This window comes from Tachypleus tridentatus, chromosome 9 (genome assembly GCF_004210375.1).
Source record: "Tachypleus tridentatus isolate NWPU-2018 chromosome 9, ASM421037v1, whole genome shotgun sequence".
In the NCBI taxonomy this organism is placed as follows: Eukaryota; Metazoa; Arthropoda; class Merostomata; order Xiphosura; family Limulidae; genus Tachypleus; species Tachypleus tridentatus.
In genome coordinates, this window is record NC_134833.1 from 60814159 (window position 1) to 60836020 (window position 21862).

At 32.6% G+C, this 21862-nt stretch overlaps 1 protein-coding gene and 1 long non-coding RNA gene across 3 annotated transcripts in view; both read right to left on the bottom strand.

The window, feature by feature from the left end:
• Positions 1-21862, bottom strand: part of LOC143225304 (uncharacterized) — a 520157-nt gene that overhangs the window by 235561 nt on the left and 262734 nt on the right. The gene's annotated exons all lie outside the window — the stretch shown is intronic.
• LOC143227092 (uncharacterized) lies at positions 212-5156 on the bottom strand. Its single transcript, XR_013014870.1, has 3 exons — positions 5071-5156; positions 1653-1783; positions 212-315 (listed from the first exon to the last, which is right to left on the bottom strand). It is a non-coding gene; the product is annotated as an uncharacterized LOC143227092 (long non-coding RNA).

The window sequence follows — 21862 nt, forward strand, 5'->3', positions numbered from 1 at the left end:
AAAGAAATTTTAATTCATTTAAATATTCGTTCTTTAATTTTTGTAATATGAAATATCGTTAGAGAATTGATAAATTGTATAGACAAGTTCAAAGCTACACAAATTCAGCAAATATAAATCATTTGAAGAATATTTTACTCAGTTACAGTCTCCAAATAGTAATAATAAAAATAGAGAGAACACATTTCACACTGGAAGGCAATATTTATTAAAATAATGAATTTTTATTATCAGTTGAAGCCTCATTGAGTATCTCTTGTGCACAAGGTAGGAAATCGAATCCCGTATTTTACTGCTGTAAATCAACAAACGTACCTATGTCCAACAAGAAAATAGTAAAATTATCGGGCTATCATCTTTGTACAATTATTTATGTTACTTTTTGCGAATTATTTAAATAACGACATATTTTTTAATCATTTCCAAGCTTTTCGTCTTTAAAAAATAGAGAATGAATTGTTTTACTTTTTTGTAAATGTAATAAAACTACTCAAATACACACATGTATATACACATATATAGATAGCTACTGCAATATATAAAGATAAAGAAATAGCGTCACTCTTTTTTATATCCAATACCATTAACTTCGGACGCTTCACATAGTCTAGTGTTATGGATGTTTCGTAAATTAATTCTTTTTTTTTTCTATACCGAGAAAGACTGTAAATAGATAAATTTATAACCTTTAGATCACATAAAAAGGTGGAAACGTTGTTCTGTACTTTATTTCAGTTAAAGTTCTAGAAACATTATCAGCCGTCTTCAGAAAACATTTTCATTTGAGCTGAGTTTCTCGTCACATGAATCTAGCTGAAAATAACCAGATTTTTCTCGTTATGTAATACCACTAAGTTTTCTTGAAAAATATTTTAAAATATGGTTAAAGTAAATAAAGAATCGGAAATAAATAAAAATTCATTTTGTTAAAATAAAATACATTAATAGGTATACTTGTTATATCGGAGATTTTATATTTAATTTCTGTTAATGAGGTAATCTGCGAGACTCAGAGTAACAAGTAACAGTTTCTGTCAACTCAACAAGGAATTGTCATATATTTATAAAATCATTTATTGGTGACATTTCAAGGTTTGGTTTTCAACGAGAAACTTCTCGGTGTATCAGCAGTAAGTAGTCAGATCATAACACTAAAATTATTATTAGAACATGAATTAACTTAAGGTTCACTCTATATTTTTATAGCCTAAGGAAATTTTGTTGAAAAACAAATGATAATTCCATTCATGGTCAAAGTGTATTATAAATCCTTCACAGAGACTTTGAGAAAGTCTGAATTAAAAATATTTACGTAACAGTTGTAGATGACAGTTAGTGTCAAGCAGAGGTGTCGTTAGGTTTTGACATATGGGTGCCCGTGTCCCTAATACCCAGTCGGTGACATGAGAAATTAAAATACAAAACCATGATCGATGTGGTATTGAAACGCCTAAAATTCCTACCCATATGGGACCTAGTCCATTCTCTTTTATGCACCTAGCGATCCCTGTCAACATCGATGTTAACAACTGGGAAACTCCCGCTCACGACCAAACCACCTGGAGATCTTTTACCCATCAAGAAGGCAACATTTTGAAGAGAGAAGAGAGAGAGAGGAAATAACCCCAGGTACTGCTGAAACTTCTCCTTACCTCTGATCTGACCTGCTCTCACTGCCAGAAAACCTATGCAGAAAGGATTGGCTTCATTAGCCCTCTCCGGACCCATGTATGAACTTGGTAAACCCTCATTTTGAACCTCGAGGGATGGTCACGACGACGACCTGTGGCACAAATATATAACAATATTTGCAGCAAATTAAATTTTAAAGTCATTTGGTAATAAGTGTCAAGAGAGAGATAAAGACCTGTTATATCAACCGCCGGTAACACATATCTGTTTAATATTTATAACACTATTACTGATATTTACTTCTATATTTACAAGTGAATAACTAGTGTCTACAAAGTTTCAGTCGTTTAGATTGGATGTTTGATCATCTACAGTTAAATTCTTTAAAGAATAATGTTGTGTTTGAGAATGACATGAAGAAGAAAGTTATCACAATATTTTAAGATATTAAAATTTATAGCTAATATTTATTTTAATTAATTGCGATACATCTTCTAGAAGACATTTTAAACATTCAACTGTTACTCAATTGATTGGATAACAGACATCACAGTTCACAAATAATGTGTAACTTTAAACCTAGAAGGTATCTTATATAGTACACAGGCTAAACAGCAAAGATTAAAAATCGACAACATCAATATTTATTTTCAAGTTCTTTCTTAGAACATTGTCACGATGTATAGATGTTAAAAGTAGGTTTGTATTTTAATTTCAAACAACATGAGTTTCGGTTGATCATATCATATTGACCCAGCATGGCCGGGTGGTTAGGGCACTCGCTTCTCCTATCTCAGGTTCGCGGATTTAAATCCCCATCACACCAAACATGTTCCTCCCCCTGAGCAAGACATTATAATGGTACAGTCAATCCCACTATTCGTTGTTGAAATAGTAGCCCAAGAGTTGGGGTGGGTGGTGATGACTAGCTAGCTACCTTAACTAGAGGGAACATTCTACTACCGATAAACATTCAATATCATGGAATGTATGTTCCACAGTTCCCAAACGTGCTCGGCCTTTCAGCTGTAGGGATCGAGTGTGTGCGTTTATGTGTGATGTTTATTTCCACTATATTCTGTAATTTTTTGCTCACAAGTTAACAGTGAATTTCACCAAGTCGCTAACTTCTCTTTAGTGTATCGGCTTTAATATGAAATATTTATTTCAATAACTTTGTTTCATTCTTTGATATATTGTGTAGGCAGAGTAATTATGATGAAACTGTAGAATGTTCGGCAAGTTCCTGTTGTGGAGACACAAGTGTAGTGGACGACGTTTCGAAAGTTTTCCGCCTATCGTATTCAAGTCAGTATGTGTACGAACGAACCAAACCTTGGCAGGAGGTTAGTTTAGAAAGAGAGAAGCCTGAGAAATTTTCTCCTCAACAGGGTTGATCAGGAATGTTGTACTTCCTCTTCGTCCCCGCTCATGGAAGATTATTTATCTGTACGTGGGATTTCTTTATTTTTTATTTGGCTTGTTTAAGACGATGAAATGAGGTGAGGCAAAATGAAAACGTCGAGTGAGAACGCTGAGCGAGACAAAGGCGGGAAAGAAGAAGCGGACAATTCCAGAGCTCATAGTCCGAAAAGAAGCAAACAGCAGACTAACCCCGCGAGAATCTGTTAAACGTCTCGTGATCAGGGCCGCGGAGTGCCTGGGATTTATAATTCCAAATGCCTCAGAATTCATTGTGGGTTATTGTGTGTACGAAAGAATTAAATCTTGGCAGGGGCTAAGTTTAGAGAGAGAGAAGTCTGAAAAAATCTCTCCCCCAACAAGGGTGTTCAGAAACGTTGTAGTTCCTCTTCGTCCCCGCTCATGGAAGATTATTTATCTTTAGGTGGGAGTTTTCCTTTGTTTTAATTTGGTTTGTTTAAGGAGATAAAATGAGGTGGGGAGGGGATATGAAAATGCCAGTTGATACTAAAGCGGCACTAGGGAATTAGCCCAGACCGGAGTCCGTAGTCTAAATAGTCGAACGGCAGACAAGACGAAACATCAATTCAAACGTTACGTTCTGGACCAAGCGAGGTGCTTTCATCTTGAACAGCACGATAGCAGAGGAAATTTAACACATATTAACACGTATATTACATTATACAACTTTTGTTTTTCATAACATTTAATTACATACTGCAATTCCCGGCGTTAAAGAGATTATTTTTTCCCCAGAATAAGTAACAAAAATTTAGTGTACTTCTTCCAGGTCCATAAACTACGTTGCTCATAGGCCTGAACCTGAGCCTAAAGGAGAGTTTGTTTTGTTTTTTGTTTGGAATTTCGCACAAAGCTACTCGAGGGCTATTTGTGCTAGCCGTCCTTAATTCAGCAGTGTAAGACTAGAGGGAAGGCAGCTAGTCATCACCACCCACCGCCAACTCTTGAGCTGCTCTTTTACCAACGAATAGTGGTATTGACCGTCAAATTATAATGCCCATACTGCTGAAAAGTCGAGCATGTGTGGCGCGACGGGGATGCGAACCTCCGATCCCCAGATTACGAGTCGCACGCCTTATCACGCTTGGCCATGCCGGGCCTTGTAATTAAGCTGAAAGCAACATATTGTGCTCTCTGGGCTGTGCCACCAAATGTATCGAAATCCGATTTCTAGTGATGTGAGTCCCCAGATATTCGACTGTGCCTATGGACCTCACTGTGGGAAATTGCACGACATATTTTAGCCTAAAAATCCATGATCCAACTCGCTGATCCACCAAGGAACACTGACTTTTAGAATAAATTTTTATGGATCAAATTAACCTAAATATAAATTCAATTTTATTTCGAATGGCTTATTTTTATATATATATTTACTGCTTTGAAACTGGAGATATGTAACATTCTTCATGCAAATGTAAAGTTCGAATCCATAACTAAGAAACAGATAATTAAATTAAAATTACATTTTTTAACATTTGAAATTTCTTTCTAAAATAAGCATATTTACGTTATGAACACGATGTTTACCAAATTACAGTGAATTATCGAATCAAGGTTATTCATAATACTACAAACATGAACCCAGTCAGACTTTTTCTTGAAAATTGATTCCATGTATTCTCTCAGGTCATTCACTTTTTCAGGGTTTTCTTCGTTTATCTCCGCGTGAAAAATTAGATAGAAAGAGAAAATATTCATTCAACTAAAGAGGATATTTTTCTGATGTGACGAACCAGCTTTCATAAAAACATTTTATTAAATAACAAAAGGAAGAACTTGTCCTATAACAAACTTATTATAGATTATTGAAATTTTTCAAATTAACTCTCGACATAGTGTAAAGTACAGTTACGTGTATGGTAAAACTTTAATTTTTCACTCAAGATTTTTGTTGCATTATTTTTAATTGCTCAAGTACGGAGATGAAAAAAATATTCCAACAGTTCCATTATTTAACATTTTATACATCAATAAATTTGGAAACGAACTTACTACATATTATATGTGAACCTATATCGATCACGTTGCCTTTCGTCGACGTCAGGGTTAAGAGCACAAACAGAGCTCTCATCTTAAAAGTTTTGCTTTTTAATAGAGATTTGCAGTTTATAAGGCCACTTTTATATCATTCATTAAAAGCTTTCAGCCAGTAGTTTCAACTACCGTAAAATTAAATTGATTATTCACTTTTTGCGGATTGGCCAAATTGCGTTTGGTTAAAGCCAATAACAGAACGATTACACTAAACAGAGGCACCAACATCAATACAGTTAGATCACATGACTCGAACTGCAGTTTCTTTTCTTGTGGAAACTTTCCTTTGTTATATATAGCACGTCATAAGTATTACAGGTTTGAATAGTTATTTACAAATACATCCGTGAGAGTAAAATGTAGTACATTGACATTACGTATATTCTATACTCACAATTTACATAAAGGTTTCAGAATAGAACATAATTGAAGTATTTAATGATAAACTAATAACTTAAGTTGTAAGCAAGACTAAAAAATAGATGTTTATCTGCTGAGATGCTGATAGAAATATTAATGTGTTTCATTTTTTAATTTATTTGTGTATTTTCTTCTTTTTTCTTTCGTATTTATTTGTGAAAAAGACTGATATATTTGATATAAGTTTCTATACATAAATAATTTATATCATACAGTAATATTATATAAATCATAGTAGGTTTCAAATTTACGATACCACACCAAAATATCTCAAAAAGTACTGCGTCCTTGGTGAGTTGGGCCAGATAATGTCTAGTAGTCAGCATGCCAGACTACAAGTCTAAGGTTAGAGTAGTAACACCGTTAAATATATTTCGAATTTTCAGGTACGGATAATTATAGAAATAACTAAAAGTACCACAACAACACATAGCTTACGAACATCACACAAGGTTTAAATGTAGTTTTGTTATCAGCTATCTTGTCATGACATTATAACATCTATGAGGGTCAAGTAAGTTGCTGAAATACATATTTCAAATAGTTTTAATATAGTGTAACCAATATTTCGTTCAGATATATGCACCAGACGAAACTTTGTATAACTGCCATATTTTCATTTTGCTACACATCAATAATTTCAATATTTTTTTTCTCTATTAACGCTAATTACATTTATATTTATACAATAAGTATATTATGATTTGGTACAAATAAAATAATTAAGACTTTTAAATTATATTACTAAATATTTTTGAGAATATTTTCGTATGTAAATGGTATAACATGTTTCTTTTCAAAAAAAAATTACTATATCACAAGTCAAACTGTATAAAATAAAACTAAAGTCTTCCATAGACGACATTTCTACCTGAGCTACTTTTGCCCATTAGTCTGCTAAAACTTTTTTCTATTGAGAAAGGCATTGTTCAACTAAACATTTGTCATAGTGAAACTGGAACATATTACAAATAAGATATTAACCCAGTTCCCATAGCAAATCATCAGTTGGTCACAGATATCATTGCCATATAATAATAATAATAAATGATGACGTGGTAGCAAAATTCGTGAGTTCCTGAAACACATGTTTAGTAAATCTATTTTCCTTAATGTAGGCCCGGTATGGCCAGGTGGCTCAGGTACCCGACAAGTAATCTGAGGGTTGCAGTTTGGAATCCCCGTCACACAATACATACTCACCCTTTCAGCTGTGGGTACGTTATAATATTATGGTCAATCCCAATAGTCGTTGGTAAAAAAAAAAGCCCAATGTTAGCGGCGACTCATCATGATCAACTACCTTCCCTCTAGTCTTACACTTCTAAATTATGAATGGCTAGCACAGATAGCTATCGTGACGTTTTCTGCGAAATTCAAAAACAAACAAACTGTTATTATAATTTGAACAAAAAGTTCATTAAATAAAATTTAAGGTCTCATCTAACAGCGTGTAGTTGCAAGGGGCTATTTTCAAAACTAACGCAATATCCTCACACATTATATTTTATTGTTTATCTGATAAAATTCAAAACCCTATGACAGTATCGTCATTTCTAATTAATGGTTCCAAAACTTTGTCTATTCATGATTATAAATGTGATAATACAGTCCCCCTCGTGAAATAACAGTAAGTCTACTGTCTTACAATGCTAAAATCTGATGTTTGATTCCACGCAGTGATCACAGCAGATAGCTTTCTGTGGCTTTGTTCTAACACGAAGAAAACATAAATTCGAGGAAGGTACACAAATTAAAAATAGTTTTAGTAATATTTTTGTACGTTGCAAAGGAATGAATTAGTTATTTGTTTCAACAATTCCTTTGAAAAAGGAAGATATAAGACATCAAAACCAATCCGTGACTAAGATTTCGTCACTCGACAACAATCACAATTATGAAGCATGAAACAATTATATTAATAACATAGGTACAATGAAACTCAAATATTTTCATGTAGTCATGTTGTATTGTCAAGAAACAGTTTTCTTGTAATTTTCATTAAAATCAACAAACAGTTTGTACCATTATTGCTTTCATAATGAGACCTGAGACAAATACATCTGTAATTATTGCTTCACACATTCATAAAAGCTTGGTCTTTATTTTTGTGTTAGGGCCTTCTTTTTCAGCAAAGTGACTCATATATCATTTTCTGATACTCCGAGTCAGTGTGACTAACCAAAACTTGCGAAGAATAAAACTAGAGACATGAAAAGTAAACATACATCATACAGAAGTAACAGTTTATCCAGAGGTTCTCTGAAGCTATTTACTGATCAAAAATTAAATATTAATGATCTATGTGCAGCAAGTAAAGGATTCATGAAAACACAAAACTCAGCCATTGCAGAGCACGCCACTGGGAGAAAACTAGAATCATCGAAATGAAAAATTCTGGAAGATAAGAAATATCACAGAATCGTTTTATATTTACACTATTAAACCTTCACTAAACAGAAATTCTGCATAAGAGGTGAGTAACCTATAGCTGTCATTGGTTGAATCTACAGGAAGTCTCTCCTCCAATTATTTCTTATTAAAAGCAGTCTAAATTATTAAAGTTGTTTTATTTACAACAAGAAATAAAGCAATTTGCAGTAGAACCTGATGACAGTCTACAACAGATAAGGTTTTAATGATGTAAAAGACAAGAATACCATAAACAAATGAAATAGTATAACAATGGTAAAAAGAAAATATAACTTACGCACTTCTGCACACAAATGACAATCACTTTTATAGGATTATAATTAGGTCCACAGATGTCTCTTGCTCTTGAGAGGAGTCCATCAAACTAAACACACTGATCTCCATATAGGAATTCACTTGTAAATCTTCAGGTATAAGCTGTACAAAGGAAGTATGCCTGAATTCTGTGGTAAATGTGTTCTCTTTTTCAAATTAGTGGTGTCACTTCGAGATCGTCCTAATCTTAAAGTACAGGTGTATTAGAACTAACACGCAGACATAATTTGGTGAATTATAAAAACATATAATAATCTATAATTTTAATGTAGATATACAATATCACTGCAATATTCTTTGGGTGTAGTAAATATTTAGACTAAAGAAAAATAAAACAAAGCATAGAAGCTAGATGTTGAGTTTATAAAACTTTATATAATAAAAACAACAAAACTCATGACATGTCTGTGTATCACAAAAGCATTTCATTTTTAACTCACAACTTTTCATTTTAAATTTGTAATTGATATATATCTAAACAATACATATATATACCTGCTTTTGTTAAATATAGAGAAAAAAAAACTCTCCGTTAATATTAGATAGACATGTATTGACAAGAATAAAAATATGTTATTAACAACAAAAAAATCACTTGGAAAGAGCTAATATTCTCCCCGAAATCAATCACTTTGTGGAATTGTTTTGAATTAAGCACAAAGCTATACAATGGCCTATCTGTACTCTGCCGAACACAGGTATCGAAATCAGGATTTTAACAATGTGAGGCTGCAAACATTCCACTGTGTCATTGGATGCCCACCTTTTGAGACTGAATGAAAATAATTTCAAGCTGTCCCTGTGGTAAATACCACTATCTAACAAATTTTTCATTTCCTTGTTTCTGCGCAGAAAGTGTTATTTCCCAACTGCTTATGAGTAAATTAAATGGAAAAGACCTAATTTTCTCTTCAAGCTTTGCTTTTGTGACCAGGGAGCATATAATAAAAAGATAATAGGATAAATATTTGGGGAATGATGCGTAAAAGTGAATTAAATTACAGTTTCAAATATCGAAAAAACTATTCATTCTAAACATTTTTTTCATTTTTGCATAACTTTAATATAAATACAAGTAAATCATGATTCATATGTTGTTTTATTCAGACCTAATGTGAGTGAAAATGTCAAAAAAATAGCTTAATTTCTAAATTTCATTATCCACGTCATAAAAGCAAAGTTCGAAGGGAATAATGGCCATTTTCTCCACTTTTACAATATAAGCAATAACGAATAACACACACTATCCAGGAACAAAATTTGTGTTAGATAGTGTAATGTTAGAGAAGTTTAAGATAAAGAGGAAGTGATGGCATGATAAAGAGTCATGTTAAACCAGACCAGATATAAAGTATTCTTAAACAGTATTGTAGTTTGGAATTAGATACCAAATAAATGGAAGTGAGAAGTGGAGAAAGAAAACAGTAATGAAAAGATGCTCATAGTGAAAACCAATCTCCTGAAAACATAAAAGAACGAGAAAAATAAATGAAGAATCCAGAACCTAAGTTTTCAAAACATCAATCCCAAAGAGACAGATCAGAGCTAAGAAGATAAAAGCCTCATGGGTGAGTGTCTCATAATGAAAGGAAAGGAAGAAATCATGAGGGATGTCTAACAGAAGATGAAGACAAACTGACAAGTAGGAAGGAACAAGCTTTAAGGATATATGAAAAGATAAACTTTTGTTTTGTTTATAATTTAGTAAACCAATTCGTGCATAACTTAAATAACATGATATACGAACACAGGTATTTAGTTTAGTACTGTTCATCAGAGTTAGTTTGTGAAGCTTCATCGAGTTAACTCCTTGTGTTGCATATTCCCTTGGGGGCATCCTCTGTCTTTTATTATTTTACTATTATATGGTAGCCTACGTTACAAGGTAAGAATAACATGCACTAACAAAACTTATTGCTTATTGTATACGTAATTATGTAGAAAGTGAAGGTATGTAAAGGATCAGACTCACATTAAAAATGCGAAATGCTCCATACCTCATTTTTACTACTTCATTTTGGAACCAGTTTTCCAACTACTAGCTGACCTTCTAACATTCTTATTAATAACATACAAGAAAGAAAGGTACTTAGAACTAGGTTCATAATGTATTATATAGGTAAACTGCATTTCTGTTTGTTTATAATACAAATGTTTAGGAGCCTGGTTTATTGTTGTTTTGTACACTGCCAAGATTTTCATAAAACATTGTTTCCTTTTGTTAATGCACGTGTTCTGCCTCATTTTTTATTTTCCATCTGTTAACGTTTAATCCGTCGGTAAAAAACACACATACGAGATGTTAACCTTTTCTTTTTTTAGAGATCCAAACATATCTAATTTTTCTCGTCATACCACACAGGGATGTTGTAACACTGTAACGGATTTACTACATTTATTATAAAATCTACGCTTAATTCTGCATAATTTTCTTTTTCGCCAGTAACGTATATTTTCAACTGTTTATTGTGTAGGTTTCACATCTCGAAATTTTCAGAGCGTTCGTGTGCGTAAAAATTAACAATGTATAGGATATGTATGAAATACAAGTGATTAATTGTATCGTATTGATGAAGTTTATTCGCGGCACAGGAGAGAGAGCTGAAGGGCGTGAGGCTAGCCTGGAAAGAAGTCATTAGCGTAATCGAGAAGAAACAATATCAATTAAGAATTATTTTGCTTGACGTGGACATGAGTAGTCGATAAACTATTTAGTCGTAGACTAAAATTCTTATCACAATAAGAAAATCCGACATTAATCATAAAGAGGCACCGGCTTCACTGTAACTCAACGATACCTGAAAATTAAAGTGTAAATTAGTCATCACAGAAGTTACAAATATCACATACAACTCATCCACTGATACAATCGTATTATACAATTAAGAGCAAATTATTTAGGTAACCAATACCGTTTTCTTGAATTAAAATAGTAAGTATCACAAACAATATCATCTCCGTTTCAAAAAAAGTTTATACTTATAAAATCTTTTTAGGTTGTGTTTTTTCTTTGTAAATCTATAGAAAGTTATGAAGTTTGCATATTAGTATCATATCTTTATAAGCTTACATTTAACAGTGTCACTACCAATGCTATTCCTAGTTGAAGTCGATCTAGGCCTACTGATGATTCCCCGATACAATTGTACAGTCAAATGTTTGGAAAACGGACATTTTTATAGGTTAAATCTCCACAAAAATTGTGAAATTGTTGAACGAGTTTATTTGAATTAAGCAAATAGCTACATATTGGGCTATCTGTGACCTTCCCACCACGGTGTGAGTTCGCTGACATGCCGCTGTGCCACGAGAGGACGTTGAATAAAATGTTTTCCACATTCAGCAAAGGCGATGCCTTGAAATACAAATTGCGTAGGTACACCGAACTCGTCAAATGAATGGTATAACACACAACACTATTAACCGCCCTACAAACGACCTGTAGCGCTGGATTTGAATTTACAGCACGTGTCTTATACGAGGACGGTCAGGTGCTCGACATACGTCTTACTCCTTTCTTAGAAAGTTGTTTCTTTTCACAGATTCTATAATAATATATACTATATTTCGTTGCTTTACTTGCGTTATATTACTTTATGTGCAATTAGACGCTGATATTTTAATTAATATACACTTTTTGCACTGTCCATTAACTCGTTGAAGCATCTTGTGCACTTACACCAAAGTTTACTTCTTGTAAGATTACACATTCCGTCCTATACTCACTACACTGTTACATGTATTGCTCTCGTACATACATAATTAAACTTATTCAACAGAAATATAACTAAAACTGTCTCCGATAATAAGTTTGTCTAGATTATTCTTCATAACATTTAAAGGGAGGATTACCGAGGTCATGTATATTGTAGTTGAACTTGAGTTTACTTATTCTCATATGTTTCCCAAAGTTTTGCCCTTACTATTTCAATAGTTTGTGAGAATACCGCGTTTTGTTTATCCTGGATCTTGGTAAGCCTTTGTTAATATATAATTTCCTGTATTTTGTTGTTTATGTATTCGTGTTTTTGCTTCCTTTAGTTAGGCTAATTTGGCATAAACATAAACGATCACGAGGGTTGTTTTACATTTAAGACTAACTTAGAAGGAAAATATATGACTTATTATTTTCTAAATACGCTGTTGGGGACATTGTGCAGAAATAAGATCTGATAATCCCAGGTGCTTTCATAATAATCTGATAAATTATAATTTACATTTCCTTCAACGTGGCACTGTATGGCCAAGTGGCTAAGGTATTCGACTCGTAATCCTAGAGTCGCGGATTCGAATCCGTATCATACCAAACATGCTAGCCCTATCAGCTGTGGGAGCGTGAAAATATGGTGGTCAATCTCACTATTAGTTGATAAAAGAGTAGCTCAAGCGTTGACGGTGGGTGGTCATGGCCTTCCCTCTACTTTTACACTGCAAAATTAGGGATCGCTAGCTCAGATATTCCTCGTGTACCTTTCTGCAAAATGCAAAACAAAATTAAAATTCCTTCAACGTTTTATCTTTTCTGGTTCGAAATATTCGGAGTTAATTAAACTAAAAAAATGCAAATAATTTTTTTTTTGCCACCGAGACAATACAGATAATGATTGGTGCACATTTCTTCCTCGTGTAGAAGTATTTAATCCTCATTTAACTTCATTTAACAGGTCTTTAATCAGTACATAAATCCGAACATATTCGCGACTAAGTGTACCATTTGTTTACTAACAGAAACAAAAGCTCACATGTGTTTATATAGTATTAATTATTGTGTTTGTTCTGTCAGATGTGGCATGCAAGTGGGCGTGTCCTTAATGTAGAGAAACGGTGCTTTTTGAAATAACTGAAATTTAAACTAATGGATAGTGAGTCTCATAATGTCTGTTTTAACCCTTTCCTTTCCCTATATCGTTTTTTTGTCATGAGCTGTTTACTGTGAATTACTTTATTAATTGACACTTACTTAATAGTATTATCTTTGATGTTTATTATTTATGATGAATGACCATTAGAAATGCAAAACAAAAAAGGTGAACTATACAAGTCGATTCAGAGATCAAGTGACAGGCAAGTAATTCATGAATAGACAGAATGAGAAAATTTATGAATGAACGTTTTAAAGAGTTTTAATATTTCTACATTTTGTAAAGAACATATACGAAATAAGTCAGTTTACATTTTAAAGTATAAGGCAATGTCACCGTTTAGAACAACATCAGTAATCTTTGTTTCCATGATCCTTATTTCAGTGTTGACGTCATGTGCATATATTTAAGTACATTTCTGTATTTTAATTTTGGCCTTGTAGAATGTTTGAACAAATAAAGGTGCGACGTTTTCAGCAGAGTGATTAGTGCAACACTATTGTACAAACGTATTTTTTAAATTTCTTTTCGCAGTGTTATTTTCTTTATCATGTTTTAAAAGTACCTCAGTGTTATAAGCAGTAGATGTTCTTCTATAAAAAAACTGATTGCTTGTTTTGGAATTTCGCGCAAAGCTACAAGAGGGTATCTGTGCTAGCCGTCCCTAATTTAGAAGTGTAAGACCAGAGGGAAGGCAGCTAGTCATCACCATCCACCGCCAACTCTTGGGCTACTCTTTTAACAACGAATAGTGGGATTAACCGTCACATTATAACGCCCCCACGGATTTCTTGTGTGTGTTAATAAACTTTTATAATTGGCGTCTAATATCTACTTAATCAAAAATATGAATATTTCCAATTAAATTTGTTTTTCTTTCCTTTCCGTGTTCCTACAGTTTCTCACTATTCCTGGTATATATTTGTTTGATTTATCATAATATTTCAAAGCAATTTAATGTTTAACGTTTTGAGCCGCAACTTTTTCTTTAAAAATAATGATTCACCACCACAAAATGTACATTTCTCTCGTTATCGTCTCATTACTTACATTTCAAGTTTAATATTTAACATTGTTGTTAAATATCGTCTCATTACTTACATTTCAAGTTTAATATTTAACATTGTTGTTTGTAGTTAAGTGTCCAACCGACTCTTTTCATAAGTTAAATATTTTCTTATTCATCGTAGTAACACTATTAGAATGTTCGATATATATAAATGAAAAGATAATTCTTGGAAAGATTTGACACAGTATTCTACCTTCTTGTGTGTTTAATGTGGAGTCAATATTTTGTTTATGTGTAATAATTTTAACCATGAGTTCCTTGATTAGGAACTATTAGGTTCCTTGATTGAACAGTCGTTAATTTAGGGATTTACAACGCAATCACCTGGAGTTAAATTCTGCGCGATGGAAATGATGGATAATCCAGTTTCGCTTTGCTTTAAATTAAACAACGAACGAACTATTCTAATAGAATTAAATATAAAATTTCGATACCAGCGGTCGTTAGATTGCAGACACGTCAATGTTTAGTTTTGCACTAAACAACAAACAAAAAATTATTTAATAACGCGTGACCACTAACGCGAGAAGAAATTTTTATACCAAATTAATAAGCTCGGAAAATGAATTACAACTTTGAACTCGTATAATTTAGAAAATTTCTTATTTTCATTTTTTAGCACTTAGGTTGGGATATAGCTACGTAGTGTGAAACAGACTAATGAGAATGTTTTTTTTTTTTTACTTTTCTCTTTTAGTTAAAACTGTAATTTTTGGCAACAGCTCACACATTTTATTGTTGTTACAAAACGGTTACATTTATATATATATACATACTCACACACCTCTGGGCGTCTGACCCACAGTGAAAAGGGGACGGACGCATCCCTAACTTTCTTCACTCATGCATAAAATACAGCATTTCACTGTCTCCGCAATCAATGCATATCCGACAAACAGTCTCACCTACACTCTGTTTTTCGTGCTACCACAAAACGATTAAAACATCGATTATGTTTGTTTGTTTTGAATTTCGCACAAAGCTACTCGAGGACTATCTGTGCTAGCCGTCCCTAATTTACCAGTGTAAGAATAGAGGGAAGGCTGCTAGTCATCATCACTCACCGCCAACTATTGGGCTACTATTTTACCAACGAATTGTGGGATTGACCGTCACATTATAAGGGCGAGTATATTTGGCGCGACGAGGTTGCGAACCCGCGACCCTCAGATTACGAGTCGCACGCTTGACCGTGCCGGGCCTGTCGATTATGACTTCCATGTTTTTGAAAGCTTTTATAATATGTCACCATTCGGCATTAGATGAAAAAAATTTAAAATAATTATTCGATCTTTATACGTTTACAATATCCTGTGCGGTTTATCAGAAATGCTCATTCACTTATCCTAAGTAGCTTTAAGCTTATAACAGTATACATCTATTTATTATTAAATTTCATTTCATTTTGCCATGTTGATTGTTATTTGAACCGTGTATAATTACTTTCCAGGTCATGATATGCTGCAGATCACTCGAGGAACGTGAAGGTCACTTTACGCTATCGAATTGCTTTACACTATGTAACAAAGTTTTTACTTTTCCTTTTACTTTTCTTTGTTCCTAAAAACAAAGTGTTAATTCCCAACCAATTACGCCTTAAGTAAATGTAAAAAGCCCATTTTTCTCTTCAAATTCTGCTTTTGTGACCTAGGTAATGAAATTTTCAAATTTATACATTTAGCAGAACATTCCAGGTAGATTCAGTATTGAGTAGGTGACAGAGAATTTTCTCGAATTTACATGAACTTTGAAGAATGTTATAGAACTTACGAGAATTTTCAAAGACCTTTTACAATTTTCTATAACTTTCCATAATAATATATGTACTGGGGATCACCAAGCACCACTTCAGTTTATTTTAGCTGCCTAAGTAAGCACATAGACCTATCTTATATTATCAGAGATGGTGTCAAGAAGCTGTAAGCATTCTCCAGACGCATTCTGCTATGTATGTGGCCAATTTATTAAGACATGAGCGAAAAAAAACTCAGTGACAGTATCTGCTACAATGTATGAGGCCTACAAGGCATATTTCGGCATGCCTATCGGAGATGAGGATAAACCCCGGGTACCTCAATTTACCTGCGAACATTGCAAAAAACTGTTGAAGGTAAGACGGACAATTTTTGCTTATTCTAATAGTGAGATTTTGCAAATTCCAACGGCTCTGAGGATTTGAGGGTCAAATTTGAAAAAAATTAAAGACGTATTTTAACAGGTTATACATGGATTTCTGAAATAACTTCATTGAAGTTGTGCACTTCTTCTCACATTTATTATGATCTATTGTTCGGGGAAATTAGTGAAATTGTTTTTTCCATTGATATTAAATTATGCATTTTTACGTTAGCTACTAAGTAACGTGATAAAAATATTGTCCTAATCTAGACCAAACATATATTTTTATGAATAAAGAGAAGCCTTATTAGATTAACGAGTTGGAACAGTGGATACAAAGGTTTTTAGTAAAAAACTCATTACATTTCGAGTATTATAATTAATCATTTTTCATTAATTAATTATAATTTTGAAAACAATGTTTTCTTGCTGTAAATAATCAATTTTGTCTTCAATAGTAAGCCTTCTTGGCATAAGAATTGTACTTAAAATTTGATTTTTATCGAGGGTTAGCTTAACACGGTAACTGTAGATGCTAAGAATGGAGGATTAAAACGACAGTATTTAAATATGATAGAAAACCATTTAACGATATGTCAGTACTTCAACATCGCGAAACGTATTTATAAATGTTTGAAACTTGAATGTATTACGAACAGTAAGAAACAATTTCCATTTTTAACAGATATTTAACAGTCGTTAAGATTGGAGAAGAAAATACGGTCATACATAAGAAATATTCCCTTCTGTAAATTAAATTACAGTTTACATAAATATTTCATCATGGTGTTACACTTGGACATTACTCACAGATCGAAAACAGTGTGATAGTGTTAGTCATTTTGTCTTACTTTTCTCGATGTAGTTATGTTTTTTATTCTCTCTTTGTTTCAAGAATGTTGCATATCCTCAGTTAAAAATCAGTAGTTAAGGTCTAAATTAAACATATCAAATTGATTGTAAACAAATGTAAGAAAGGAATATTTTGAAGTTAGTTGTGATAAGAGTTAGAATAATTATGTCGTTCTTGAGATGTCTAAGTTCACAGTTAAATTTTACGAAAAGAAAGTTGTAGAATATGATATAAAGGTTGACGTAGCTGAAACTGTTTTTCTTCTCGAAATTCCACGTGCAATTCGAAAGTGCGAAAATGCGCAATTTCTGCTTGTATAATCAAACTTTATTTCAATATACTATACGAAGAATAATTACGCTAACAAAATTATTTTATTTCTGTACTCTACAGAAACTGATAATTTTATATAACCACTTGATAAGTAAAGGAAATAAGGTTTCAGTACTCTACAGAGTATCTATCTTAATTATTTATCTATTTAATCTTCCTTAATTACAGCGCCGAGAAGAAAATTTGTGACTGACGTCACACAAGAAGTTACGCTTAGCTTCATTTCTGAATTAGGATCCATATCTTGTCTATTTCAGATTTCAAATTTTACAGTCAGTAATGTTTTTCGGATTTTTTCACGTCAGTTTCCGAATGTTGATTATTTATATAAACGTTCTTAATTATTACTTATAATAACCTGAATCCTTTGTGGTTTCCTTTTCTTTGAAATGTGTTTAACTCTTAAATACGTTTATTTTAATTTGGCATAGAAACTTTCTTCCAGCGTTAGTGGTCACGCGTTATTAAATAATTTTTTTTGTTTGTTGTTTAGTGCAAAACTAAACAGTGACGTGTCTGCAATCTAACGACAGCTGGTATCGAAATTTGATATTTAATTCTATTAGAATAGTTCGTTCGTTTGTTTAGATTTGAGCAAAGCGAAACTGGATTATCCTTCATGTCCATAGCACAGAAATTAACTCCAGGTGATAGCGTTGCAAATCCCTAAATTAACGACTGTTCAATCAAGGAACCTTATAGTTCATAATCAAAGAACTTATAGTTAAAATTATTACACATAAACAATATTTATTACAATAAATATTCACGCCACATTAAACACAAAAGAAGGTACAATTCAGTGTTAAATCATTCCAAGAATTATCTTTTCATTTATATATATCGAACATTTTAATAGTGTTACTACGATGAATAAGAAAATATTTAACTAAGAATAAGAGTCGGTTGAACACTTAATTACAAACAACAATGTTAAATATTGAACTTCAAATGTAAATAATGAGTCGATAACGAGAGAAATGTATACTTTGTTGTGATGAATCTTTATTTATAGAAAAAAGTTGCGGCTCAAAACGTTAAACATCAAATTGTTTTGAAGTATTATGATAAATCAAATAAATATATACTAGAAATAGTGAGAAACTGTAGGAACGCGGAAAGGAAAGAAAAACAAATTTAATTGGAAATATTCATATTTTTAAGAATGTAGTTATTAGACGCCAATTATAGGAGTTTATCAACACACACAAGAAATAAGTAAAATAATTAAATTATTTTCAATTAAGTTTTTTTAAAATACAATCATAAACTGTACTACAAAGTTCGTTATAACTCGAGTGTAGTGTTTCCGTCTCCATCGACATCTTTAATCTTTATTTCCATGGTCCTTTTTACGGTATTGACATCACGTGCATTCATTTAAGTAGATTTCTATATTTTAATTTTAGCCGTTTTCAGTTTGAGCTGCACATATTGCCTTACTTTTTTTTTTCTGAACTTGAATCTGAACATAATTTACACAGTGATACTTTTGTTCTCATTTCAGTTTTTTTATAGAAGAACATCTACTGCTTATAACACTGAGGTACTTTTAAAACTTGGTAAAGAAAATAGCACTGCGAAAATAAATTAAAAATTACATTTGTATAATTGTGTTGTGCACTAATCACTGTGCTGAAAACGTCGCACCTTTATTTGTACAAACATTCTACATGGCCAAAATTAAAATACAGAAATCTACTTAAATATATGCAGATGATGTCAACATTGTAACGAAGACTATGGAAATAAAGATTACTGATGTTGTTCTAAACGATGATATTGCCTTATACTTTAAAGTGTAAACTGACTTATTTCGCATATGTTCTTTACAAAATGTAAACATATTATAACTCTTTAAAACGTTCATTCATAAATTTTATCATTCTGTCTATTTATAAATTATTTGCTTGTCAATTGACCTCTGAATCGACCTGTATAGTTCACCTTTTTGTATTGCACTTCTAATGGTAATTCATTATATATAATAAACATTGACTTATCAAAGAGAATAATATAAAGTCCGTGTCAATTAGTAGAGTAATTCACAGTCAACGGTTCGGAACACAAAACGATATAGGTAAAGTAAAACAGACATTATGCGACTCCTCATCCTTCAGTTAAAATTTCAGTTATTTGAAACATCATCGTTTCTCTACATTAACGACATGCCCACTTGTGTGCTTCATCTGACAGAACAAAGAAAATAACTAATACTACATAAACACATTTGAGCTATTGTTTCTGTTAGCAAACAAATGGTACACTTAGTCGCGAAACATGTTCGATTTAAGTACTGATTAAAGACTCGTTGACTGAAGTTAAATGAGGATAAAATACTTCTACACTAGGTAGAAATGTGCTTCAAACATTATCTGTATTGTCTTGAACGCAAAAAAAAGTTTGAATTTTTTAAGTTTGATTTAACTCCAAATATTTCGTACCAGAAAAGTTAAAACGTTGAAAGAATTTTAATTTTGTTTTGCATTTTGCTGAAAGCTACACGAGGACTATCTGCGCTAGCGATCCCTAATTTTGCAGTTTAAAAGTAGAGGGAAGACAGCTAGTCATCACCATCCACCGTCAACGCTTGGACTAATCTTTTGCCAACCAATAGTGAGATTGACGGCCATTTTATCACGCTTCCACGGCTGAAAGGGCTTGCATGTTTCGTATGACAGGGATTCGAATGCGCGACTCCAGGATTACGTGTCGAATATCTTAGCCACTTGGCCACACCAGGTCAGGTTAAAGGAAATGTAAAGTATTATCGATCACATTATTATGAAAGCACGTGGGATTATTAGTTTTTATTGATGCACGATGTCGCCTACAGGGTATTTAGAAAATAATAAATCATACATTTTCTTTCTAAGTTAGTCTTAAATGTAAAAAAATCCCTCGTGATCGTTTATGTTTATGCCAAACCAGCCCAGCTAAAGGTAGCAAAAACACAGATACATAAACAACAAAAATAACAGGAAATTATATATTAACAAAGGCTCACAGTGATCCAGGAGAAAAAAAAAGATAAATAGAAAGAGCAAAACTTTCGGAAACGTACGAGAATAAGCAATCTCAAGTGCATCTCCAATATGCATGACCTCGGTATTTCTCCCTTTAAATGTTATTAAGAATAATCTGGACAAACTTATTATCGGAGACAGTTTTTGTTATATTTCTCTTGAATAAGTTTAATTATGTATGTACGAGAGCAATACATGTAACAATGTAGTGAGTATTAGACTGAATGTGCATTCTTACAAGAAGTAAACTCTGGTGTACAAGATGCTACAATGAGTAAATGGACATGGCTAAAAAGGGTATATTAATTAAAACATCACCGTCTATTTGCACATAAAGTAATATAACGCAAGTAAAGCAACAAAATATAGGATATATTATCATAGAATCTGTGCAAAGAAACAACTTTCTAAGAAAGGAGTAAGACGTATGTCGAGCACCTGACCGTCCTCGTATAAGACACGTGTTGTAAATTCAAATCCAGCGCTACAGGTCGTTTCTGGGGCGGTTCATAGTGTTGAGTATTATACCTTTCATTTGACAAGTTTAGTGTACCTACACTGTTGTATTTCAAGGTATCGCGTTTACTACATGAGGAAAACAATTTATTCAACGTCTTCGCGTGGCACAGCAGCATGTCAGCGAACTCACACCATGGTATGAAGGTCACAGATAGCCCAATATGTAGCTTTTTGCTTAATTTAAATAAACGTGTTCAACAATTTCACAATTTTTGTGAAGAATTAACTTATAAAAATGTCCGTTTTCCAAACATTTGACTGTACAATTGTATCGGGGAATCATCAGTAGGCCTAGACCGACTTCAACTAGGAATAGCAGCAGTAGAAACACTGTTAAATGTAGCCTTATAAAGAGATGACACTGATATGAATAATATTCATATCTTTCTATACATTTACAAAAAACACAACTTAAAAAATTTTATAAGCATGCACATTTTTTGACACATCATAAACAATATCATCTTTGTTCCAAAAAATGTATATACTTGTAAAAAATATGATATTTACAATTTTAATTCAAGAAAACAGTATTGGTTACCTAAATAATTTGCTCTTAATCATATAATATGACTGTATCAGTGGATGAGTTGTATGTGATATTTGTAACTTCTGTGATGGCTGTTTTACACTTAAATTTTCACTTCCCGTTAAGTTACGGTGAAGCTGATGCCTCTTCATGATTAATGTCGGAATTTCCTAATGTGATGTGCAGTTTGGAGTACATATGATGAATAAATTATTTTCATTGTAGTTTGTTACTCCAAATTCCTTTTCGTGGGAAGCGTGTTAATAATTATAC